Source organism: Podarcis cretensis, assembly GCF_951804945.1.
Source record: "Podarcis cretensis genome assembly, chromosome: 10".
NCBI lineage: Eukaryota > Metazoa > Chordata > Lepidosauria > Squamata > Lacertidae > Podarcis > Podarcis cretensis.
The window spans coordinates 62614666-62642663 of NC_137179.1; the positions used below are offsets into that span (position 1 = coordinate 62614666).

The 27998-nt window shown below is 43.3% G+C and overlaps 1 long non-coding RNA gene across 1 annotated transcript; it reads right to left on the reverse strand.

Moving 5' to 3' along the window:
- Nucleotides 1–1778: 1778 nt before the first annotated feature.
- On the reverse strand, nucleotides 1779–27968 carry LOC307226060. Its single transcript, XR_013843304.1, has 3 exons — nucleotides 27929–27968; nucleotides 9698–9812; nucleotides 1779–1818 (listed from the first exon to the last, which is right to left on the reverse strand). It is a non-coding gene; the product is annotated as an uncharacterized lncRNA (long non-coding RNA).
- Between the last annotated feature and the right edge of the window lie 30 nt (nucleotides 27969–27998).

Consider the following 27998-nt stretch of genomic DNA (forward strand, 5'->3'; position numbering starts at 1 on the left):
TTCATGGGGACATTTGCCCTGACAACAGGGGGTATTTTGGATCCTCCTCTCCAGAACTGCTGATGGAATGACATTTTAATGTGCCGGAATAAAGACTACATGATGTTTTTGAACAGAGAGCACGTGAAAATAGTTCGCCGGTTTATAGGCTTGACGTGCTCTGTCACTTAGTAGGTTATTTGAGGCTAAGGTTGGGTCATATTGGCGTGTCAAGGGAACATACGTTTTTGTTCATCTCCCCAAATGCATGTGATGCTGGTAGACTTGTGTAAAGTAAGCAAGGACTGAGGATAAATGAAATGTTTTGTAAACTGCTTTGAGGCATTATACAACCAAGTGGTGTATACATTTTATGAATGAATGAATGAATGAATTCTTGTTGTTGTTGAAACTACCTATTTTGCACTTTTCGGACTAATGCATGAAGCGAAATACAGTGACCCTCGGAGATTTGCACTTCTCTAAATTTTCCAATGCAGTTCTCCAACAAAATAAGTGTGAACAAAAATGCGTACTTCAGTGGCGATTGTTGCTGTAATTCGGAAAAATTGGTGCAATTTAAACTAAATGCTTGGGCCATGTCTCAAGGAGCCTATTGAGGCTTGTGATCTTCTACCAGGCTGTAGTCTGATCCAAAGTGGATCATAAGAACAACATTGCTAGCAGAAAACTGTACAGCCTTTTAAAAAAGAGAAAGAATTGGGTGCCACCAAATGCATGTTTGGGTTTAAAAATTTGTCTTGGCCTGAAAGCACTGAAGACTGCTGTGCTAGGATGCCTGTACTTAATTTGGGCTGATGCCACTCAATATAGTTTCTAGTTTCACAGGGACCATCATCTCACATTTACTTGTCCCAAAACATTTAGATGTTTTAAATATGGATGATGTGAGTTTGTTGCCTTGGGTTCCCAATGTTCTTATATACCAACATGAAGCCTTTTTTTAAACAGGTTGCTGGGAGCAGATCTACATTCAAAAGATGCCCTCTGCTTCTGTTGGAGGTTACTACATTGTGTTTTTCTCAGGCTAGGCTCAGTCTGCTATTCTGTAACAATAAATAATAATAATAATACTTTATTTATACAGTGGTACCTCAGGTTACATACGTTTCAGGTTACAGACTCCGCTAACCCAGAAATAGTGTTTCAGGTTATGAAATTTGCTTCAGGATGAGAACAGAAATTGTGCTCCAGCGGCACAGAGGCAGCAGGAGGCCCCATTAGCTAAAGTGGTGCTTCAGGTTAAAAACAGTTTCAGGTTAAGAATGGACCTCCAAAATGAATTAAGTACTTAACCCGAGGTACCACTGTATCCCGAACATTAAAAACTTCCCTACACAGAACAGGGCTGCCTTCAGATGTCTTCTAAAAGTCAGAAAGTTGTTTATTTCCTTGACATCTGATGGGAGGGCGTTCCACAGGGCAGGCGCCACTACCGAGAAGGCCCTCTGCCTGGTTCCCTGCAACATCATTTCTCCCAGTGAGGAAATTGCCAAAAGGCCCTTGGAGCTGGACCTCAGTGTCCGGGCTGAACGATGGCGGTGGAGATGCTCCTTCAGATATATTGGGCCAAGGCCTTTTAGGGCTTTAAACGTCAGCACCAATACTTTGAATTGTGCTCGGAAACATACTGGGAGCCAATGTAGGTCTTTCAAGACTGGTGTTATATGGTCTCGGAGGCCATGTGCAGTAGTAAACTCCTCAGGTATAGCTCACTGAGGTATCCTATGTCTTAGAATCTATGAGAAGGTCTTGCTAAGAACCAACCAACCAAACTGTTTTTTTAATTTATTGAAGATTTTATTAGACAAACAGATTCTTAAAATTCATGCAATACCCAACAAAATAACATTCACAATAATATAAATATAATATAATATAAAAAGAAAAGAATGGAAAAGAACAAAAGAAAGAAAAAACAAACAGAAAGAAGAAGAATAAAAGTGTGAATAAAGGCAAAGACATAATGTTATCCACTGTTTGAATCAGCAAAGAAAAGAAACTTCCGACTATACCCATTGTACTAATTTAGAATTAAACCATTATTTACACAGTTGCGTGAAGTTGTTTCTCGTTAACTTAATTTAACTTTATCTGACAAATACTTTATATTGCATGGCTCATTCAATATCTGCCAGAAAACATTTATTATCACCGTACCCTTTGAGATATCCCTTAATTATTGATCATTCCTTGTTTACTTCTTGTGTTGAATTCCCTCTCACTGCTCAAAGACTCTTGTGATGAATATGCTTTCTTGGAAACATTGAACGGGATTGAGCCTCAGCTCTCAGGCCAAATTACAACCTAGAGCAGAGAGGACAGTAACACGGTATCTAACTCACAATGCCTAACTCTTAACAGCATCTAACTCACAGTGTCTAGCTCCTTGGAAACATTTTGTGCTAGCTCAGATGTTAGAGAAGCTCCCTGCAGTTGCTACTGTTCCCATGATTGATGGGGTCTGTAATCCTGTTGCTTCCACCTGTTAAGAGGTATGAGCACATGTTGGAGAGGAGATATCCATTTGAAATCCGCACAGTGCTGTTGAAACATGTTGAGTCTTCAGGGGCCCCCTTTGGATAAGATTTTTATCTCTTTATGCTGATGCTACACGAGTATTAAAAAAGCAATTAGATGAGGTTTACCTGACAAGCATAGGGAGGGAAAAGTGGGGGAGAGCAATGTGTGGGAGGTTCCTTTCGATGTGCGAGGCCTCAGCCCACCTCATCTAAAACCCTCTGCTAAATTATATAATGCCATTTCCAAATTCAGACGCGAGTGCTAATATCAATTAGACTAACATGCTGGTAACTGCAGTTTGGCTTGTCGCCAGAGTTATTAAGGAAATATCTGATCATACAACAAACTGATTCTTCACAAACAAAATGACTTCACATTAAAGAAATTTTGGAGCAGATCCATACGTCCCTTTCTTTCATTAGTGCTTTTCAGCCTCCATGCGATCATTTCATGAGCATCATGTGTCCATGATGCTCCATGCTCAAGTTCATGGAGAAAGCACAATTGCACACAGAAACTGGCCGTGGTGCCTGGAATGTCCACAGAGATGCTCGAAGCAGGATGATTGAAATGTTCACAGAGGCCGTGGTGGAAGTTTCAAGTCTCAAAGGGCAGGTTCATCCTCTGAGGGTGCTTCCATATACTTCTTTGTCACCAGAAGCCCAAGTGCCCTTCATGGCTAGGAGTGCCTTCTACCAGCTTAGGCTGGTAAGAGACCTAGCCCTATACGGCCTAGGGCCCTTGTGCCTACGGGACCGCCTCTCCTGGTATGCCCCACGGAGGACCTTATGATCCACAAATAATAACATCTTGGAGGTCCTGAGCCTCAAGGAAATTAGACTAGCCTCAACCAGGGCCAAGGCCTTTTCAGCTGTGGCCCCAGCCTGGTGGAATGCTCTGTCACAAGAAATCAGGGCCCTGTGGAATTTGACGTCTTTCCACGGGGCCTGCAAGATGGAGTTGTTCTGCCAGGCCTTTGGTCAGGGCTCAGCCTGACTCCCTCTTCTCTTTTTGTATAAGAACTACTATGAAAGAGGCCTCCCAGCATTATCACAGGCCCCTTATAAAATCAGCGTAAACAGTTGGGCCTGATGAGCATTTAAGGTCCTCAATCTTACTTTGCAGGTTGCCATCTGATTGGATTTCACTTTGATTCTGACTTGATTTTAAGATGTAATTTGATTGATTGCTTGATTTTATGGTAATGTGTCATATATTTGATGTTAGCCACTCTGAGCCCAGTTTTGGCCGGGGAGGGCGGGGTATAAATAAATGTTGTATTATTATTATTGTTATTGTTATTGTTATTGTTATTGTTATTGTTATTGTTATTGTTATTGTTATTGTTATTGTTATTGTTATTGTTATTGTTATTACAACACTTTATAGGCAAGCATTTCCTGACCATTGTCAGCCAAGCATTGGTAAACTCCAGGCTGAATTTTTGCCCTACGTATTGTTTGGGACTTCCCTTGAGGATGGTCCAGAAGCTGCACGTGGTACAAAGTGTGGCAGCTTGACTACTCACTGGGAGGGCCAATATGTTGCTCCACAATTGCCAACCTGTTACTGCAGTGTTTAAAAAATTGTGCTGGTTGCCAATTAGCTGGCAAGCTAAGTTAAGGCTGAATAAAGCCCTATACAGCTTTGGACCAGGATCCAGGAAATATTGTCCCACTCTCCAAGTGTGGAGCTCCTGCCAATACTATCTACATAATATAGGGATGTGGCTTTTAGCGTTGTGGCACCTACACATTGGAATTGCTTTGAGGCTTTCTACATGCATCAAAAGGAACGCGGGTGGTGTTGTGGTCTAAACCACTGAGCCTCTTGGGCTTGCCGATTAGAAGGTCAGCAGTTCGAATCCCCATGACTTACTGAGCTCCCATTGCTCTGTCTCAGCTCCTGCCAACCTAGCAGCTTAAAAGCATGCCAGTGCAAGTAGATAAATAGGTACCGCTGTGGCGGGAAGGTAAACAGCATTTCCGTGTGCTCTGGCTTCTGTCACGGTGTCCCGTTGCACCAGAAGCAGTTTAGTCCTGCTGGCCACATGACCCGGAAAGCTGTCTGTGGACAAATGCTGGCTCCCTCGGCCTGAAAGCAAGATGAGCACTACAACCCCATAGTCGCCTTTGACTGGACTTAACCGTCCAGGGGTCCTTTACCTTTTTTACCTTTACATTTTATATTCATCTAGTTAACCGTTGCGTGAAACCAGATACTGGACTTAATAGATCCTGATCCTGAAGGACTCTCCTTCTGATCTTATATTTTTAAATGAAAGGGTAGCGATGGCAGTGGTGAGAATAAATTGGTTTCACTCAGAGAGGGAAGCAAACTGAGGGAATCTTACTAAAGGACCCTCCATCCACTGCCTTGACTGGAGTTTGAAGAAACCAATGACAACTCCAGACTTTGTGGAGTTGTGCCTAGTAATGGGAAGGCCTGGAAAAAAATGGAAAAAAACCTGGTCCTCACCCCATTTTTTCCAGTTTTTTCCAGGCCTTCCCATCACTAGTTGTGCCTTACCATAATGAGGCATAATACCAAATTCTCACAAGCAGAAATATAGCTGTCAAGCACCCCTTATTTGGCGGGACAGTCCCTTATCCCAGCGCCATGTCCCGCTGCTGTCCCTTATTGATGATGTCCCTTAAATAAGCTACTGAAGGTAATGGGCCCCATTCTATGTCCAGCTGTCCTTTGTCAACAACAAATTATTGCTGTTTTTTTGTGTTGAATATATGCTATATGGTAATTTATGGACCTAATAGGTATCTAAAGCCATTTGCACGCAACAAAATATGTATTTTATCAAAGTAATTGTTGATCCCTTATTTTGGCTGCTGATCCCTTATTTTTGAGGCAGCTGGTCCCTTATTTTCTAATCTGTAAGTTGACAGCTATGAGCAGAAAGCAGTTGCCTGATAGTATGTATGTGTGTATGTATAACAAAAATGGGATCAGTTACATATACCTTAATATATTTCAGCTGCCTATTTGTACTTGCAATCTACAAAGGAAGATCCAGCCAGACTTCTCTTTTCTTGATATCAGATGTCACATTACTGACTGCCAGCAAAAGTTCTACATTTAAACACTTTCCCCCCCAAATGCCAGTAAACAGCACCTGCAGATCTAGGAAAGAGCGCCCAGTGTCCTTATATGCCTTCCCAGTGTGGAAAACAAATGGATTGGCTCTTTCAAAAAAAATGCCAACAAAGTGGGGGGAATTTTGCTGTAAATGACACCTATTTGTCTCGTTGATATTGTGAAGGCAGATTTAACACTATTAAATTTACAAAACAGGAGGGGAAAAGGCAGAGCAAAGCAGATTGGAGAAAACGAGAAAATTCTCCCTTTCAGCAAGTACCATGCTAATGCTATGTTATCTTTTTTTCAGGAAATACTCACTGCAGATAGAGCCAAGCAATCTCTCAGGCCATGACTGCATTGCAGGCTGTTGAACTAAATGACCTCAGGGTCTCTTCCAACTGCAGTTCTGTGATTCCATGACTGAAACCTTGGCTTGTTATGTAACAGCATACATTCTCTCCTCTGCTCTTTTGAATTTCATGCTGCTCTTCACTAACATCTCTGTAGTTTTTGAGTGGTAGCAGCTCTTTAAACAGATCATGAATAGGTTTTTTTGTTGACATGCACTGATAACCTATGGTGAATATTAACCAAAGATCATAAATTGACAACAATCCTTAACAAGGTTAATAAACCATGGTTAAGCCATGGACCAAGGTTCAGATCACCAGCTTTACCTACGGTGACCATTATTTGTGTGAGGGACACGAATGGCAGTGTGGTCTCAACCACTGAGCCTCTTGGGCTTGCCGATCGGAAGTTCGGCGGTTTGAATCCCTGCAATGGGGTGAGCTCCTGTTGCTCTGTCTCAGCTCTGCCAACCTAGCATTTTGAAAGCACGCCAGTGCAAGTAGATAAATAGGTACCTCTATGGCGGGAAGGTAAACGGCATTTGTGTGCACTCTGGCTTCTGTCACAGTGTTCCATTGCACCAGAAGCGATTTAGTCATGCTGGCTACATGACTTGGAAAGCTGTCTGTGGACAAACGCCAGCTCCCTCAGCCTGAAAAGCGAGATGAGCGCCGCAACCCCATAATCGCCTTTGATTGGACTTAACCGTCCCAGAGGTCCTTTACCATTTACCTTATAAATCGTGGGTTAGCTTCATGTGTAAATGAAGCCTATTGTCAGGTGGCAGAAGAACCAACCCCCACGGCAGGTTGCCAGGAATGGATAAGACGAGGAAAAAACCTTACCATCTGTTTTTTATTCAATATTTATAGAGAGAAGCTTGGGAATGCAACATCTTAGAATAATGACATTGTCCCGAATAAGTCTCCACACACCCCTCTCCCACTTTCTCATTCATCAACACCACCACCACCACAACGGTTGCCGTTTAGGGCCATCTATCTACAAGCTCTTTGCTCTCCTACTTTTAAGGCTCACCAGGTTCTGGGAGATGGTGTGTCTGGAATGCTTTCTAGTGAAAACGTGTCAGCCAACTGCTCTGGCTTGGCCTCTTCCTCCTCTCCCATGATTCCCCAACTTTTCCCCTCATCCCCCTCTGAGCTGTGACCTCCCGCATATCCCTGTTGTAATTCTGAACTGTCTTCCTCTTCTCTGGAAGGGTCAGGCTGGGGAGAAGGTCTCCACTATTTTTCTTCTGCCCAGTCCCTGACACCTACAAATCCTGCCGGACATCCTTGAATTCCTGTTGGTGATGCACTAGAAAGTGACCACTAGGCAATTTCTGGTTAAATAGCCTGTAACATTGTCATAGCAGACTTATCTGAGAGTAAGTATCATCGAACCCAGTGGGAATCACTTCTGAGTATACATGCGTAGGACTGGTTGTGCTATAAATGAACAGAAGAAACAGTGAAAAGTACATGCTGTCTATATATGTAGGAAAGCTACCTGCATAAGACAACTTCTGTGCATATTTGCAAATTCCATCAAAGAGCAAAGACATGGGGGAAGGAAAGATGCGTCAAAGAAAGTGGTGGGAAAAAAATTGCAGCAAGCAGCATTTTACAAAGCAGAGTAAATAATACACCTTTTCATATAACACCTACAACACCAATTATCCACCTCCTCTGAGGCTGAAATTCCCACATTATAATTTTCCCCATTCTGGGAAGCAGCCAAGTATGAAACCATTTTCTCTCTCCCTCTCTTCCCTTCTTGCCCTTGATGGTATCTCATCCCAAGGCATTGCATCGAAGGGAGTCCGTATTGCGACACAGAAGTTAATTCCATCCGAGGGAAAACAAAACAAACCACTGACAGTTGCTCAAGAGACAAGTCACAGGTGTAATTACAGGAAAGGCCACCATTCAAAAGGTGTTTGAAACAATAGTGCTTTGGAGGAGCAAAGATGGATTTATCGCCTGCGGTCACACAATTTTATTGTACTTTGTTCTTCGCAGATTTAGAAGGGGCAGACAGACAGCATAATCACATTAGAGCCTGTGTATGGATGACAGTGAAGAGTTCTTCCGCAGGATCCAAGTTTAGTAATGTTTATAGTAATGCTTATAATTCAAATCCATGGGGCTTATGTTGGTTAAGACTAACATGTCCTTTTTATTTCAGTTAGGGCTATTCTAGGCGAAACCTAGGCTTTCCGGTACCCTCAGAGTGACATCAGTTTTGCTCTGCCTATGTGGATCTCCCTGTTGAGCTTGTAGCATCCCCGCTAGTAGTAGGTCATGGAAAAAACCCCAAACAGGTTGTTCTGGGGCAGGGGAGGGACTAAGCCAACCTAGGATCTCTTAGATCCTGAGCTAGCCTCACTGCTGTTGCCTGGTGGCATTGGAAAAGTTAAAGAACCCCTGGACAGTTAAGTCCAGTCAAAGGTGACCATAGAATGCGGCACTCATCTCGCTTTCAGGCCGAGGGAGCCGGTGTTTGCCCACAGACATCTTTCCAGGTTATGTGGCCAGCATGACTAAACTGCTTCTGGTGGGACACCGTGATGCACGAAAACACAATTTACCTTCCCACCGCAGCGGTACCTATTTATCTACTTGTGCTGGTATGCTTTTGAACTGCTAGGTTGGCAGGAGCTGGGACAGAGCGACGGAAGCTCACCAAATTGTGCGGATTTGAACCACCGACCTTCTGATCAGCAAGCTCAAGAGGCTCAGTGGTTTAGACCACAGTGCCACCCATGTCCCCTCAGATGGTATTGGACACAACCCAAGACTGTTGCAGCAATCCACCTTCCACCGTGGGGGACGTAAGCAGTGGAGCTGTGGTTGCAGCTGTGGTTCCATGCAGCAGGCTAGGGTTGGGATTGTTCAGTTAGTCCGGATCAAACTCATTAGTTGCTACAAGTGGGGTTTGCAAGAAAGCATTTTCTTTCCAAGCACAATTAAAAGTGTCATTGCGGACCTAAATTGCCTTGGCCCTGTATAACTGAAGGAGTGTCTCCACCTCCATCGTTCAGCCAGGACACTGAGGTCCAGCTCCCATGGTCCAGTTCCCTCATTGTGATGTTACTGGAAATGAAGCGGAAGGCCTTTTCAGTAGTTGTCTGAAGGTATTTGAAGGCAGCTCTGCTCAGGGAAGATTTTAGTGTGTGATGTTGTATTGTGTTTTTACGATTTCTGTTGAGAGCTGCCCAGAGCGGCTGGGGCAACCCAGTCAGATGAGTGGCATATGTTGTTGTTGTTGTTGTTGTTGTTGTTGTTGTTGTTGTTGTTGTTGTTGTTGTTGTAATATGGAGTGCTTCTCTTCATATTTCAGGCCGCCATTCATGACTCTTTCTAGAATACACAGCTGCCTTTTCCCACTCCACCTAATTTTCTGTGTTTTCTGCTTGCCCCTTCTAAAAACTAGCCAAATCTAGTGAATTCATACCTTGTCTTTCAACAAGACAGCTAACAAAACTTATGGTAAAAATTAATTTAAGACAAAGCCATTGAAATACCACAGCTGGTTTTCTGTCAACTAGATAACCCTTGTGAGTCACCAAACCTATACAAAACCTCCATGAATTATCAGTACAAAGACAGATAGGCCCTTCATGAAATCCACAAGCCCCCTCTTCTTACCTCACTTCCCCTGATTTTACCCAGCCTTCTAAAATTAGTAGCTAAAAGATCTGTCAGGAAAGCTGAAGGGAACATACCTGCTCTGTGGCTGCAATTTCAGGAGAGCAACAAAATCCTACAATTATACAGAAATCCATAATAATGTAACAGGTTGTATCATCACTCATAGTCTGTACAGAAATCAATCTGGGCCTTAAATGAAAATAAAAACACCCCACTGCTCATTTCTATCAATAGAAGAGTCAGCAGATTTATTATATTATATTTATAATGGGTTTATATCATTTTCTGTTATACACACAACTAACCATATGCACTGTTTTGCAAATCATCTTGAACTTGTCAGCTGACCAATGTAACCTCCACACATTTAAATCAATGGGGTCCCTTGGATCCCATCACAAGGGATTTTAATCCAATGTAAAAGCCCACATTTTACATCTGCAGTCAATCCGTTGATTGGAGATTAGTTGATTAATCACACTGCCTAATCAGGTAATGCTTTCAGCTCTGTTGGCTATTCATCAGTTTAAGCAAATGACAGTAAACAGCCAGAAGTACCTTCTTTGGGCTTTGGGGTGCAATTCTGGTGGGGAGGAGATATAGGAGACATTTGCAGAAGCTCTTCATGACATTTCTTCCTGGTTTCCGTGAGCTCATCCTGTACCACAGAGGTATAGCCCCATCCCCTATGGTCTGAGTCAGGGGTAGCCAATGTAATTCTTCAGATGTCATTTGACGATTTCATTGTCCTTGACCAAAAGTTATGCTGGAAGGTGGAGTCCAGCAAGATCAGAGTTGTGGCCTCATCTACTGGTGGTGTTGATGTGAGTGGTTGCTAACTCACACCATACCCTGGATCAATGTTTCCCAAACTTGGGTCTCCAGCTGTTTCTGGGCTACAACACCAATCATCCCTAGTTAGCAGGACTCAGTAGTCAGGTATGATGGAAAATGCAGTCCAAAAGCAGCTGGAGACCCAAGTTTGGAAAACACTGCCCTAGATTCTGTCATGGCGATGCATGTGGGGTGGTTGTCAGATCGAGGGACACAGGTGGCACTGTGGTCTAAACCACTGAAACGCTTGCTGATCAGAAGGTCAGCAGTTCAAATCCCTATGATGGGGTGAGCTCCCGTTGCTCTGTCCCAGCTCCTGTCAACCTAGTAGTTCGAAAGCACACCAGTGCAAGTAGATAAATAGGTACTGCTCCGGCGGGAAGGTAAATGGTGTTTCCATGTACTCTGGCTTCCATCATGGTGTTCCATTGTGCCAGAAGCAGTTTAGTCCTTCTGGCCACATAACCTGGAAAGCTGTCGGTGGACAAACGCTGGCTCCCTTGGCCTGAAAGCAGAGATGAGTGCTGCACCCCATAGTTGCCTTTGACTGGACTTAACAGTACTATTACATTATTCACCTGTCAGATTGAGGGTAGCTATTCCACCCCTCACTCAGAAAAAGTTCTGTGTCCATAGAAACGTAGCCTGGATGAATAAAGTGGTACCTCAGGTTAAGAACTTAATTCGTTCCAGAGGTCCATTATTAACCTGAAACTGTTCCTAACCCGAAGCACCACTTTAGCTAATGGGACTCCCACTGCCGCTGCGCCGCTGCTGCGCGATTTCTGTTCTCATCCTGAAGCAACGTTCTTAACCCAAGGTACTATTTCTAGGTTAGCGGAGTCTGTAACCTGAAGCGTCTATAACCTGAAGCGTCTGTAACCCGAGGTACCACTGTACAGCATAGGGTGGTAGTCTAAGTTTTACTCAGAGTGAACCCATTACACAGGAAAGTTCTTGGGCAACACTGATTTCAGTGGAACTCAAGGATGTTCTTTGGATTGCACCAATGCCTCACTCTCTCCACAGTGGAGAACCCTAAGGAATTGCTCCCAGCCTTCTTTTTATGTTCAGACTATATTTTCTTCCCTAATTCTGAACTCGGGTTTCCATGGGTCTGCCAGCTTCTTACTGTGTTCACAGATGTATGGGTAAGGTTCAAGCAAAGAACTTTTTGGCTTTTGTGCTGCTGCTGTTTTGGTCATTTGCCAGCTTCCCAAAAACTTTGCAGGAATGTGAAAAAGAGACAAGCCCTGAAGGAAACAGCCACTGGCTGTGCTGCTGTGATGTCACAGAAGCCTAGGAGGTTACAGTCACCTGAGCTCTGGCTTTTGTTTATTAAAATGAATCTCCTTAGCATTTGCTACACTGCTGTGACGGCAGTGAATATTTACAAGTGGCCTGAAGACCAAGTACAAGGAGACAGAAGAAGGGGCTGTTCTGGCAAAGTGAGGAAATATAGATTTAAAATAAAACCAATTATAAAACCCATTTTCTGTGGATTTTCGTGGGCTTCCACTTGTTTCTCTTAAGCTTCAAACTTGCTATGTATTAAGCTGGTTTCTCCAGCTAACATAAGATTGGTTGGACTAATACAAATAGATTCCCCCCACCCCACTCCAGAAATTGTTTCCTCAAGCTGGCAGTTTTCCTCATATTTCTGGGATGTAGTGCCAATCAGCAGCACTGATGTTAATAATACAATTACAAAACCAGACTGGCTCCAGCTATCGGCAGAGGGGAGGAAGCATGTAAAAATTGAACATACGAAACCTTGTTTAGCTATTCACAGACCTCCCCACCTCCACCCCCTGCTCCATTTTATGGGCGATGGGACCGAGTAAAATATTATGCTTCCTGTTCGAATTTTGTCCAAGCGTATTAGTTGCCCATTCCCTATGCTTGGCCTCATGCGTACATGACGAGCTTCTCTAACCTCAGCCCAAGATGCGAGAATCAAAAAAAGATATCCATCTGTGATTTGAAGCATGGAAGAAGTGTTGTAAATAAAAATATGCCCCTTTCCCTTATGGGGTATCCAAGAGCCCATATAGAGTCCTTACATAGGTTCCCTATTGGGAGGAGAAAATAACAGAGGCCAACCAGAGAATATTGAGAAGCAAAGCAGCTAGTAAGCTTGATCTTTATTGATCTGTTGCAACAGGGTGCTCCCCTCACACGCAGGAGAGGAGGAGGACCCACAAAAATGCTGTGCAAGGGCTTATAAAGACTTTTGAAATTCCCATCCTGTAGATTAAGACCACCCCCAGAAACATTATGCATACATCACAGAAGGGGTGTAACCTAAGACCACCCCTCAGATACATCCCAGAAAAGGCGGTCTACAACAGAACATTTGCATGTTGTTTTTCTCCGGTCTCAGTTTATCTCCTGTCTGGCAAGTTACTTGATTGGATTGCCTGGGGAGCCTGGTCATTCTTTTGTAATGATAAATACTTAGTTCCTGGGCCAGGTCACAGGCTCACACCCTGTTCATACCTTAAATGTTCCCTTAAGACAGGATTTGTGAGGAAAGTGACAATGGGAAGACTTTTCCAGTTTGACCTTGCAGAGAAAACATTTGGTCAGTTTAGGACTCAAAATGGTTCCAGGTTGGTCTTCCTGTGGTGATCTATGTATGTGCGGTTATGAACATTACCATATATCTAAGACCATAAAATTCCTATCACAGAAGACAGCAGCCTTCTCGGAAACTCGTGCTTCCGCATCCTTCACCTGACAAACAAAAACAAAATACGAGAGATCTGAACTGATGTGTCTCTCATTTCATACACTTGAAAGAATTTCTGGAATTATGCTTTCTAAGGAAATGAGTCAAGGGGCCTCCGGTCTCTGTGATGTGTGTTTTCTTTTCACGATCTCTTTCTGCAGCTTCATGGCAACGCGGTTATGAACAGAAACCAACCTCAGCTTGTCGCCTAAATGGGGGAACAATCTGGCCTCCACCTCACCCTGAAGATAATTATGCTAAAACAATAGCAGCAAGCCTTCCACTAACTAGCAGTAACGGGGAGAAACTGCCGCTGCCATCCATCAAAAGGATCATTTGGATAATGAGGAGAGATGTCTACTGACATATTTCAGCAGGGGTGGCCTTCTCGCTGGGAGCGATTCTCAAAACGCCAAATTCTATCAGATTTAAAGTGCAAACATCACACTCTCAATGGCGTTTTTGTCCAGCCTTCTTGGGCAAAGACTCTTGCAAAAATGAGCCGCTGCCATGTAAGTGGTATTCATGAGCTGGAAGAATCTTCTATGTGTGTGTGAGAGAGTAGATGCACACATTCTAGTTCATTTGCTCTCATAATTGCCCAAATCTGTCAAAAGACTGAATCCTACTAATAAAGTACATTTACTGCTGTCACTCAGGGAGACCAAATCCCCTTTGCTCTCTGGAGGAAGCACCTAATCTGATTATTGATTTACAGCTTGTATGATTAGTTGAGGAATGCACATCTCTCAGAATCTAAGCATTCTGGGGTTCTTTTCTACCCAGGAAGTGTTGTTATCACCAAAACACTACAACAAAACACTGTCTATGGTAGTAGTAGTAGTAATACAGTGGTACCCCGGGTTAAGTACTTAATTCGTTCCAGAGGTCCATTCTTAACCTGAAACTGTTCTTTACCTGAAGCACCACTTTAGCTAATGGGGCCTCCTGCTGCTGTCGCGCCGCCGCAGCACAATTTCTGCTCTCATGCTGAAGCAAAGTTCTTAACCTGAAGCACTATTTCTGGGTTAGCGGAGTCTGTAACCTGAAGTGTATGTAACCTTAAGTGTATGTAACCTGAGGTACCACTGTAATTATTATTATTATTATTATTATTATTATTATTATTATTAATACCCTGCCAACTCTGGGCGGCACCCAACGGAATATTAAAAACACAATAAAACATCTAAAATTTCCTAAGCAGGGCTGCCTTCAGATGTCTTCCAAAAGTCAGATAGTTGTTTATTTCCTTGACATCTGAAGGGAGGGTGTTCGACGGGGTGGACGCCACTACCGAGAAGGCCCTCTGCCTGGTTCCCTGCAACCTCACTTCTCGCTGGGAGGGTACGGCCAGAAGGCCCTTGGAGCAACACACATATAGTGTAGGCAGCCAATCCCCAGGGATGACTAGGATCAGGGTCCTGTAGGAACAACAATCTTCCACTGATGCTGTTTTGTTCCTGGTTAGGAGTTTTTGCAATGCCAAAAGCCATTGCAACCATCTACCTCCAACCATGACATTCTAATTTGGACACTAGGGTGGTTCATAAAAAAACTGTTGTTTTTTTAAAATGCCTGCTCCAAAGGTTTTATCTTACTACACTAGGGATTATATAGCTATATCTAAAATGTCATGCATATCAGTTAATATTTTGACCCTCCTCCACTGAATTGAAATTTCAGCCTTCGCAACACAGGAAAACGGCCAAGTAAACAGCTATTTTGGGCACTTTGCGACCAATTTCAGCGAAGACCTTTGGAGCAGGCATTTTCAAAAAAAGTTGGACACCCTTTTTGGTTTCTGAATTTTCATGAAGCCCACACTTGTAAGCATGAATTCATAGCCGTAAGGACTGGAAAGCTTCCGTTTTTAATCGGAGTCTTGCACTGCACTCAAACTCACATTCTGCACTGTTTTTGCAGCAACCTCAAGCAGTGGCTTCTTTTGAAAACTACATAAAACACTGCCCATGAGTACATTTCAACATGTGTGAAGCAGTACGCCCAATCGGTACTCCACATTTTTTACTCTTAAATTTGCTACCTTGTCCAGTCATTCACACAAGCATCTGCACATGTGTACAGCATAATGTCAATGACAAACCTAGACAGCATCTTGAGAAGTAGAGACATCACCTTGCCAACAAAGGTCCGTATAGTAAAAGCTATGGTTTTCCCAGTAGTGATGTATGGAAGTGAAAGCTGGACCATAAAGAAGGCTGATCGCCGAAGAATTGATGCTTTTGAATTATGGTGCTGGAGGAGACTCTTGAGAGTCCCATGGACTGCAAGAAGAATGAACCTAACCATTCTGAAGGAAATCAGCCCTGAGTGCTGACTGGAAGGACAGATCCTGAAGCTGAGACTCCAGTACTTTGGCCACCTCATGAGAAGAGAGGACTCCCTGGAAAAGACCCTGATGTTGGGAAAGGGGACGGGATGAGGACGAGAGGGGGAAGCATGAGGAAGGAGAAGGGGATGACAGAGGACGAGATGGTTGGACAGTGTTCTCGAAGCTACCAGCATGAGTTTGACCAAACTGCGGGAGGCAGTGGAAGACAGGAGTGCCTGGCGTGCTCTGGTCCATGGGGTCACGAAGAGTCGGACACAACTAAGCGACTAAACAACAACAACAACACAGCATAATGTGTGAGCAGCCCTCAGATAATCAGAGTTGTTATGCTCCATACACTGATATGCATGTGGAAGAAAACCTGCACACAGATTAAGTTGTCATCTCATACAATAGCAATCTTTTTTGATGCCTGGAAAACTCGGATGCGGAGATATTAAAACTGCACAGTATCTTCACCCTCCCTTAGCACGAATGCCCACTTAATCTTTTCCTGGGCTGTCCTTTGAGTTGCAGCTGGGCTTATTTCCTGACAATATTTGTCTTGGGAAAACTCCTTGGGCACACAAGAGGGAGTCACAATTGTAGGAAATCAGGTGTAGCTCGCAAAAGGTTATTAAAGAGCAAACTGAGGATAACATGCTACACCGGCACGCAAAGTCTGAAATGCACTCGACAAAACACTTTCTTTGGAAACAAAACGTAAATAAGTGGCCGCACAGAAACCAGCAAAACAAAACCAGCATGCAGATCAAAGGCACAGCCGCAGGATTGCATGTGTGTACAAAAGTGCATTGACTCAATATAAGGTCACCCTGCCACTTCAGAGACAGCTATATCAGTACCAGTGCACTGATATGTAGCTGAAATTAAGTTTGTTTATTATAAAAGACTGATGTAGCAGGACAGATTTGCCTCGTGTAACAGGTGTCTGAGTGCCAGACTAAGATCAGTGAGACCCCAGGTGAACAAATCTGCATTTGGCCATGATACTCTTTGGTTCCTCTCAATTATTCGTTCAGATTCACCTAGTTCACAAGGTTGTGGTGAGGGTGAAATAGGAGATGAAGCCACGTAAGCTGACCTGAACTCCTCGGGAGGAGGGTGACTTAAATTGTAATCGATAAATATAAGAGAGTTTACAAACTGCTTGGAAGCATTCCTTTTTTCAAGGATCAAGTAGTCAGCTTCTCAGAAGAGTAGAATCATAAGACACTCAGAGTCTTCTGATTTTGCACTAGGGACTTGATCAGAAGATGAACAGCTATGTTTTAAAATTTATTTGGTTATATGGTCCACACCATGGGTAGGCAAACTAAGGCCCAGGGGCCAGATCCGGCCCAATCGCCTTCTAAATCCGGCCTATGGACGGTCCAGGAATCAGCGTGTTTTTACATGAGTAGAATGTGTGTTTTTATTTAAAATGCATCTCTGGGTTATTTGTGGGGCATAACAATTCGTTCATTTCCCCCCCCAATATAGTCCAGCCCCCCACAAGGTCTGAGGGACAGTGGACCGCCCCCCTGCTGAAAATGTTTGCTGACCCCTGGTCCACAGGTTACCTTTCTCTTTCTCTCATAGATTTAGGGGGGGAACCAGGCAGAGAGCCTTCTCAGTAGTGGCATCTGCCCTGTGGAATGCCCTCCCATCAGATGTCAAAGAGATAAACAGCTACCTGACATTCAGAAGACATCTTAAGGCAGCCCTGTTCAGGGAAGTTTTTAATGTGTGACATCTTAGTATATTTTTGGTCTTTGTTGGAAGCTGTGCAGAGTGGCTGGGGAAACCCAGCCAGATGGGCGGGGTACAAATAATAAATTATTTATTTTATTATTATTCCAGTTTGCATATGTGTGATCTGGCTACTTTATTTTCTTCCCATGTACACTATTTCATATGGGTGGGAAATTGGGACATTTATCATCATCATCATCATCAATTGCATTTATATTCCACCTTTTCCTCCAAAGAGCTGGGGGGGGGGGCATTGTAGATATTAGAAATGTACAGCACTTCTGGTCTAAAGTAGGGAGAACAGAGGTCTTGAATTTGCCCATCAAGTAAAAATATTAATTTTGTTACTAAATTTATAGCCCACCCTTTCTCCCAAAGGAATCGAGGGATGCAAACACCATAATTAGCACCTGTGCAGCCACAAAGGTATATCTTTCTCTGTGAGGTGCCCTGTGTTTTGATTTGTGAGATCTGTGAGATGCCCTGTGTTTTGATTTCGATGACAGTTAGTAGTTATTTCTAAATTTGCATCTGTGTGTACACATCTGCAGAAGCACATTTTCAAATATGAAAATCTGCTTGCAAATCTCTGCTCCACTTGTCCTCTTTTTTGGGGGGTGTTGTGCTTCTTCTGTTTCCGTGCAGTGTAACAAGGGCCTATGCACAATACATCTTCCAACATGTATGTCTCAGGCAGAAGAGAGCATCTTCTCATCCCAATACATGTGTCACTGACTGTTTTCTGCTTCAGCTGCAGTCGGGTGGGGAGGAAGCTTGGCTGTCAACTGAGGCCTCCGAGTCGAATCTCACTTTAAACAGATCCCTGTCTTAGCTACGTTATCTGTCTGCAGTTTCCAACAACTCCTAATGAACACGTGGGCTTCTAACACTACGGCGCTGAGATACCAAAAAGAAACAAGTCTGAGAGCTGGTGCCGCAGATGTCCATGCTAGCAGATTGCACCGTTTTTGGCAAAAGCTCAGTTGATTCCCTCTCCTTAAAAGCTCACGTGGGCCAGCTGTACGCTAACCGTGGAGAGCTAAGGTGCACTGCAGTCATGTTTGCAGAAAGCACTCTGTTTATTCAATCTGAAGTCAATTAGGAGAATCCTTTGAAGTCGTTGGCATGTGTTCATGGGGGTAAATAGTAAAGGGACTCTTATCACCACCCCTAAAAGAATGCAGACGTCCCAGGAGAACATAGAGGCTGACCTGCACAGTTACTCGCTATCTGCGTTGGGGCTCGTGGCTTATTTTCCCTCGGCTTTTCAAAGCCAGATCGTGCTCTCTGGCTCCATCCATTATTCAGACAAATAAAGCTTCTTGAGAGCTTGCCAGATTTCACACAGCAGTTTAAAGGTCTGCCCGGCGCTTGACAGTCCCGAGTGTAACAAATAGTCAGGTTCTTGCTTGAGTACTGGTGGTTGGGGTTGTAGCAAAGAGGCAAGTTATTGCTATCAAAGTGTAAGAAACCTTGCAGAGAGATAACAGTGGAGGAATGTTCGTTTGTTGGGTCTCTCTGCATTTGAAATAGTCATTACAATATCTGCAAATAGTGGAATAGTTATGCCTCCTGAATAGCTGGAGTTTATCCAAGGTGACTTTAAATCAGGCTTCCTCAACCTTGGCCCTCCAGATGTTTTTGGCCTACAACCCCCATGATCCCTAGCTAGCAGGACCAGTGGTCAGGGATGATGGGAACTGTAGCCTCAAAACATCTGGAGGGCCAAGGTTGAGGAAGCCTGCTTTAAATGGAATATCAATTTCCCAATGGATACTGCTAGCCACAAGGGCTATATGAAACCTCTAGATAACTACTCTATTCCGAATTTTAAAATGGAAAGCATCATGCTGGTGGTCAACAAAAGAGGTTTAAAGACTCTCTCAAGGCAAACCTTTGAAAATGTAGTATAAACACCAACAACTGGGAAACACTGGCCTGCGAGCGCTCCAGTTGGAGAACAGTCTTTACCAAAGGTGTAATGGGCTTTGAAGACACTCAAACTCAGGAAGCAAGAGAGAAATGTGCTAAAAGGAAGACATGCTTGGCAAATCCACACCGTGATCAACTCCTGCCCGGAAGCCTATGTCCCCACTGCGGAAGGACGTGTGGATCCAGAATTCACCTCCACAGTCACTTACAGACTCACTGTTAAAACAGTGTTTATGGAAGACAATCTTACTCGGCTATGAGTGATCGCCAAAGAAGAAGAAACATCTAGGTTCAGAGCTTGTAAGTTACAGAAGGTTGATTGCTGAAGAGCAGGCACATAGCCATTATGCCCTGATTGTGGACTTCCCGAAAGCATCTGATTGTAGCCCCACAAACCTTTGTTTTTGATTCACCATAGCTCTTCTTATATCCTAGAAATAATAGGCAGGACCTCATAATAATAATAGTACAAATACCTGCTGGAAATGTAAAGAAAAAGAAGGTATCTTTTATCATATGTGGTGGTCATGTAAGGTAATAAAGACTTTCTAGGAAATGATATACAGTGTATTGAAAAAAATGTTTAAAGTAACTTCTGTAAAAACAAAAACAAACAACAAACAACAAACAGAAACCTTCTTACAGTGGTACCTCGGGTTACAGACGCTTCAGGTTACAGTCTCCCCTAACCCAGAAATAGTACCACGGGTTAAGAACTTTGCTTCAGGATGAGAACAGAAATCGTGCAGTGGCAGCAGGAGGCCCCATTAGCTAAAGTGGTACCTCAGGTTAAGAACAGTTTCAGGTTAAGAATGGACCTCCAGAACTAATTAAGTTCTTAACCCAAGGCATCACTGTATTAGGAATTGTAGGTACAGACTTCCCAAAGGAACAGAAAAGTCTTTTCATGTATGTGACAACAGCAGCACGGATGCTATTAGCCCAGAGATGGAAAGAAGAAAGAGTCCCTACCAGAGATGAATGGCAAACCAAGCTGTTAGACAACAATGAAATGGCAAAACTGAATGGAAAGCTCAGGAACCAAGAAGACAAAAATTTCAAGGAAGAATGGGAAATTTTTATAATTTACTTGGGAGACCACTGTAAGGAGATGAAAACATTAGCAGGATTGTAATCTCACTTGTAATGCAACAAATACTACGGACAATAAGGATAGATATAAATTATAGATCATGAAATAATATGCAGTTGAAAATGTTGACAATAGGACCCTTGGAGGGGATGGGGGGGGAAGCCTCAAGATTCAGAGAAATCTCTCTATATGGATATGTGTATTTAGTTTTGTTATAAATTTATATCTGTAAAATCAAATGATTTCAAAACAAAAAAAAACCAAAACTTGGTGGAGTGCCAATTTCTGATTTGCCTCAGGAGCAAAAGTGTCTGGAGTGGACCCCGATACTCTAGACAGATAGATCCTGATTATAGAGCACTGTTCCTTTTTCATCTTGGAGAAACCAAGTCTGCCATCCTCCTCGACCTTCTTTGTCTGTTTTCATCTCGAGTCCTGCCAAATGAACTGAAAATCATCTCTTTGGTCAGAAAATCCGAGGAGCTGCTGGTACTTTGCGGCTGCGGATCTCACTGGAGACGAGCCACTACCGTCGTCCCCCTTGTCAGGATGGATCACGGCAGTGGGCTGACTTACGGAATTGGGATCCCGGGCAGCTAGCAGCATCTGAACAACGCTTGCAATTAGCGCGTTGGCTCTTCTCGGGGAAATGGCTCGTTTCCAGAACGTCACCCGCATCCCGCTAAATCTCGGTGTCTGCTGCCTTTAACTCCCCTCCCTGTGCAAGTATCCAAAAGCTGTCAAGGGCAGTTTGCATTATAAATAATTGCCAGGGGAGGCGGAATATGACTCTGTGTCATTAGGAACGGAGAACCATCAGTGGTGCGACTCATTGTTCACAATTCTTATTAGGGCCCTGAGAAAAGACCTTGGATACTCTGCTAAATTTACAGTGGTACCTCGGGTTAAGTACTGAATTCGTTCCGGAGGTCCGTTCTTAACCTGAAACTGTTCTTAACCTGAAGCACCACTTTAGCTAATAGGGCCTCCTGCTGCCGCCGCGCCACCGAAGCACGATTTCTGTTCTCATCCTGAAGCAAAGTTCTTTACCTGAGGTACTATTTCTGGGTTAGCGGAGTCTGTAACCTGAAGCGTATGTAACCTGAAGCATATGTAACCTGAGGTACCACTGTACTTCCTTTGTCTCCAGCTTAGTCTGACTTCTACACATGGACCCCTCGCTGCCCCTGCCCCATCGAGGCAGACCGGCGAACGGAAAGCAAGGATCTTTAAATACGTCAGTGGCCTAAGCAGGGCTTTAAAACTTGCTATCAGCTACATCTTCAAGTGACACGTTACACACAGCGACTGGCAAACAAAAGGTCTGTTCATAGGTTTTTATTAAAGACGATGTTTGCGCAGCAGGTCAATGCACTTGAGTAGCATTTTGTGAGCTGTGACGCTCATAACATGAAAGAAGTTCCTGTAAGAGATTATTGCTGAAGAAACTCATTCAAGTATGCAAATGTTTGTTATTAACGGGCAGCTTACACTTCCGTTTTGTTCGGCTTACATGGTTTGGGCATCGTCTTACGTTTGTTTATTTATTCATTCTTTCCCTACAGTATCTGTCTCCTTCTCCCCCCCTCCCCAGGTCTCTTTCCAAAGGTTCAGGTTGGAGTTTATGTATTTATTATTACATAATAATCAAGTATATTATATAATTGTTGTTTCATAATACCATGCATAATAGGTGCCAACTCTCTGGGGACCCGGGGGCCCGAGCAACCCACAAAATTACCCAGGAAGGGGCCAGGAACCCACAATTTCAGTGAATGGCACCCAGGGCCCCGGGTACCCATGGTCGTGGGACCAAGCTGGGGATCCTGTCTTACATATTTAATATTGCAGTTAATCAGTGCTGTCCCCACAACGCCTACTCACTATGGGCCCTACTAAAACAAACAGTCTACCGTATTTTTTGCACCATAACACTCACTTTTTTCCTCCTAGAAAGTAAGGGGAAATGTCTGTGCGTGTTATGGAGGGAATGCCTACGGGTGGCATGCCTACGGATTTTCCTCCTCTAAAAACTACATGCGTGTTATGGTCGGGTGCGTGTTATAGAGCGAAAAATACGGTAATTGGTCAACGTCTAAAAGATATCGAGCATCAGAACAACCTGGCCAGTATAAGGAAATTTTGCCCTTGGTATATTCATTTTCCACCTTTCCATTTTGATTCTCTGCACAAACTTATTATCCCAAAATACAGATGTGCTTTTACGCTTGCAAGACTGGATGTTTTGCCATTTGTGGTACTTGAGGGTCGATTCCAAAAGATCCTGCCTGAGAAATGTCTTTGCCCCTGTGGCGCTCAACCTTTGTCCCAGGGCACTCAACCACTGCCACAATGTCCTTTCTTCTATCAGATCAAAATGAGCAGATAACAGCAAAGATTGCTAGGTTCATAGCAGGGGCAATCAGAATAAGGGCCACTAACTGACTGCTGATTCAGGACTTTAAATTGTGCTCTTATATCAAATTTCCCTTTCTGCGTATACTGTAATGTTTTATTGTTGATATGGCCATTGGCTAATGTGAATAAAGTTTTTATCTATCTATCTAATCAGTGCTGTTTTTCTAGAAAAAGAGGTGCTGGAACTCACCATGAACACCTCTCTTAGAATGGCAATGGCCTCCACCCAAGAGGTGCCAGAACTGAGTTCCGGTGAGTTCTGCCTGAAAAAAAGCCCTGGCAGTTATTCATAGGCAACCATTCAATATACAGATCCTTCCAAGTTGGCTTATAAACAGCACCGGCCCACCCATGAGGCAAGGTGAGCCAACCGCCTCAGGCGGCAAAGGTGCCAATGAGGATCCCTATTCTCTCATTCTTTCTGATATACATCGTCACTCACTCCTGGCAGGCATCATTTTATCATTCACATCTGGTGCCGAAATGTCTCCAGGCAGCCCTGCTTATAAGAAACAAAGGTGCCCTCAAAAAAACACACCAACATTATTAAAATCTAAGCGTTGATGAGGATCCACGGGCAGTTGATTAGATTAGATTAGATTAGATTAGATAAATTTATTGTCATTGTCCGTATATACACAGTATACACAACAACGAAAATCAAACACCCGAGACCGGATTCACATACACATTTGCACGTATCTCCAACACTCTCATCCTATTCAGACATAATCTATTAAAACATACATAATCCAGAATATAACACAACCTATTAGAAGCATAGCATAACCTAAAACCTATCTCATTCCTTACTACTCACTGCTTGCTATTTCTTACAACTGGCCCTGAGATCATTGTTTAGTGCAATCAGAGCTCTTGGATAGAAACTATTCAGAAGGCGTGTGGTTCGTGTTTTCATTGTCCTATATCTTCTGCCCGAAGGCAACAGTTCAAAGAGGTTGTGAGCAGGATGGGTGGGATCTCTCAGGATATTGTGTGACTTCTTCAAGCTGCGAGACGTGAAGATCTCATCCAGGGTTGGTAGTTGGAGCCCAATAACATTCTGGGCAATTTTAATTATTCTCTGTAAGGCTTTTTTATCCATTCCAGAGCTGCTCCCATACCACGATAATATACTATAGGTTAAGACACTCTCAATGGTACTATGATAATAGGACAGAAGTAGGTGCTGAGATAGATTCAATCCTCTGAGCATTCTCAGGAAATACAACCTCCCCTGCACCTTCCTCACAACCATATTAATATTTGCAGTCCATGAGAGGTCCTCAGAGATGTAAGTGCCCAGGTATTTAAAACTACCAACCCTCTCCACCTCCTCGCCATTTATGTGCAATGGTAAAAATACACTTTTCTTTCGCCTAAAATCAATTATGAGTTCTTTGGTTTTTTTGGTGTTAAGCATAAGATTATTTTCTTTACACCATTGAATTAACCCCTGTACTTCTTTCCTATAAGCAGCCTCATCATTCTCACTAATGAGCCCCACCACTGTTGTATCATCCGCAAATTTGATGATTGTGTTGGACTTATACAGTGGGGTGCAGTCAAATGTGTACAGGGAATAGAGGAAGGGGCTTAACACACACCCCTGAGGGGCTCCTGTGCTTAATACTAGAGTAGAAGAATGGTAAGGTCCCATTCTCACTGTCTGCGGCCTATCGGTCAGGAAATTCCTTACCCACAAGCAGATCTTCTGATGTATACCCAAATTGGTCATTTTAAGGAATAACCTGTCTGGTAGAATTGTATTAAAGGCAGAACTGTAGTCCACAAACAACAGCCTTGCGTAGGTTCCCTGTCATTCTAGATGACTCAGTACAGTATGGACAGCGATGGAAATAGCATCATCAGTAGATCTATTCCTTCTGTATGCAAACTGGAACGGGTCTAGAGTGGATGGAAGACCAGCCTTAATATAATCTAGCACCAATCTCTCAAAGCATTTCATAACGACAGATGTTAGGGCTATTGGTCTGTAGTCATTGAGAGATACCACCACTGACTGTTTAGGGACTGGCACTATAATCGATGTCTTCAGGCAGGTAGGGACAGAACCCTGCAACAGGGATAGATTAAAAATGTCCGTAAATACACCAGCTAATTCTGCAGCACAGTCCCTAATAACTCGTCCCATAATTCCATCCGGTCCAGCTGCCTTCCTAATATTAATGCTCCGAAAAGCACGTTGTACGTCGGAGGTCTGTAATAAAAGTGGTTGTTTATCAGTAATAGTTCCTGATGGTGTGCTGGTAGCCAATGCTGTAGTGACGGTGGTTCCAGTTCCCACCTCAAAACGACTGAAGAATTGATTCAGCTGATCAGCCAGGTGCGCACTGCTGTGGTGGTCTAATAATAATAATAATAATAATAATAATAATAATAATAATAATTTATTTATACCCTGCCCATCTGGCTGGGTTTCCCCAGCCACTCTGGGTGGCTTCCAACAAAATATTAATATAAGGGAGGTTTTTTTTAATGTTTGAAGCTTTATTGTGTTTTTAATATTTTGTTGAGAGCCACCCAGTGTGGCTGGGGCAATCCAGTCAGATGGGTGGCATATAAATAATAAAATGATGATGATGATGATTCGGGTTTGGTTTGCTCTCTGCGTTCCAAATCACACATTCGTCCGTGAGGTGTGGATCAGGTCTGTTCCTAAAGGAATTGCCAAGATCAAATCCCTCAAACTTTCCTAGAGCTAACGGCAGATTGGGATAGATATAAAAGAGCAAAATAAGGAATGCGGCCGCAGGAGAAGAAAGTTGAAAATTGTGCTCATGAAAAGAGGCAAACGGAAAACCAGTGTGCATGCCGACAAGGTGGTAAAAGGCACCAAGGCACATTGGGGTTATGAGGAAGTTAAAAAAATAGGTCAATTAAGTTTATTAACAGGAAGAAGAGAGGGGAAATATTGGGGGGAAATGTGCCATGGGTTACCATATGGGAAATGTGCTCTGCCAGATGTTGAAATGTCCTTGTATAAACACATATATCAGCTGCATGGCTGCACTAGAATACCGAATATGCAAATAATGTAGCTCATTTAATCCCTCACATATTGAACAAGACTTTGCACACAAAGTGAGGGAGGGACTGCATTTGAGCGAGCACTGCAATTTGTTGCAAACTGTATTTAATGTTGTGTTTTAAACGGCTGTAACCTGCCATGGGACCTTAGGCCATAGGTAGGCAAACTAAGGCCCGGGGACCGGATCTGGCACAATCGCCTTCTAAATCCAGCCCGCGGAAGATCCGGGAATCAGTGTGTTTTTACATGAGTAGAATGTGTCCTTTTTATTTAAAATGCATCTCTGGGTTATTTGTGGGGCCTGCCTGGTGTTTTTACATGAGTAGAATGTGTGCTTTTATTAAAATGCATCTCTGGGTTATTTGTGTGGCATAGGAATTCACTCATATTTTTTTTTTCAAAATATAGCCCGGCCCCCCACAAGGTATGAGGGACAGTGGACTGGCCCCCTGCTGGAAAAGTTTGCTGACCCCTGGTTAGGCTGAAGATTGAGTGATGAATTGAATAAAAAAATAACTCTAACAAGGTAAATAATAATAATAATAATAATAATAATAATAATAATAATAATAATTATTATTATTATTATTATTATTATTTATTTATACCCCACCCATCTGGCTGGGCTTCCCCAGCCACACTGGGCGGCTTCCAAAAAAAATATTAAAATACTGTAATATATCAAACATTAAAAGCTTCCCTAAACAGGGCTGCCTTCAGATGTCTTCTAAAAGTCTGGTAGTTGTTGTTCTCTTTGACATCTGGTGGGAGGGCATTCCACAGGGAGGGCGCCACTACCGAGAAGGCCCTCTGCCTGGTTCCTGGTAAAGGACCCCTGGACTGCTAAATCCATGCAAATTCGACTATGGGGTATGGCGCTCATCTTGCTTTTCAGGCTGAGGGAGCCAACGTTTTGTCTATAGACAGCTTTCTGTGTCATGTGGCCAGCACAACTAAACTGCTTCTGGTGCAACAGGACACCATGATGGAAACCAGAGCGCATGGAAACACCATTTACCTTTCCGTTACAGCAGTACCTATTTATCTACTTGCATTTTGACGTGCTTTCGAACTGCTAGGTTGGCAGGAGCTGGGACCGAGCAACGGGAGCTCACCCCGTCATGGGGATTGGAACTGCCAACCTCCCAATCGGAAAACCCAAGAGGCTAAGTGGTTTAAATCACAGCGCCACCTGTGTCCCTCCCACATGTAGTAAGTTGAGAGGAGGAGGAGGATACAGAGACCCATGTACATTTCTGGGCACTTTCCACAACTTCCTCCTGAGTTCCTGTTGCAACTGGGGGCATCCTTCTGCCAATTTGAGTTGGTGCTTAGAAGCGCCATCAGCTGTGGTTTTCAGTTGATCCCTATAATGTAATGTGCAGCTCTGTTTAGTGCCTGGCTACTACCAAAATGGGAAATTGCCCCCAAAGGGAATTTCTTGGGAGCCACTATGGTGTAATGGCTGGGGAGTTGAGCTAGAACCATGGTGACCCAGGTTCAAATCTATGAACGTGATTGGTCAGTTGGTTAAGTATTTTTATTTATTTACTTGATTTCAGGAAGCAGCTACACCCGTGGATCTAAACACAATAAGAAATAAACAGAATAAATATAAGCTAATCTGACCTACTGGAAGGAAGAGTAGGATCCAGACAAAGAAATGGAAAAGAACTTGACAACGTATGGTTCTTGAAGGGAAGATTTTAAATTGAGTGATTGTTCTGGCTTGAAATTAGCTCGCCAGCTACTCCTGTAGCTTCAAAGGGGAAGAATAAAAAATCATTCTCTTTCCCACCCCACCCCCCATTATATTAATGGCAATAAATTGGATGACACTTGTTATTTTTGGATTTTTCACGTCTTCTTTTCCTGTTTGCAAACAGCAGTTCAGAAAGGAAATCTAAACCTTGAATTTTCTTTTGCAGCTGCCACTGAAAGATATTTAAATAATAATAATAATGAAAGAAAACAAAAAGGTGGAAGAAGGGTTATTTACATAGTTAAAGGAAGAACTCTGCTTTTTCGGATGCTACAGATGCTGGTTCCACTGTTGAAAGTGTACTTATTTCTGTTGGCAGGGCTACCTAAGTTTCAACACAGAGAATGGCCCCGTTCCAAACTACTAATCCACAAAGAGGTAAAACGGACTTACATTAGGTGTAGATGGTTACGATGCTGCCAGGCTATTTATATCAACTTATTCTTGGTTCAGCCTGACGGTT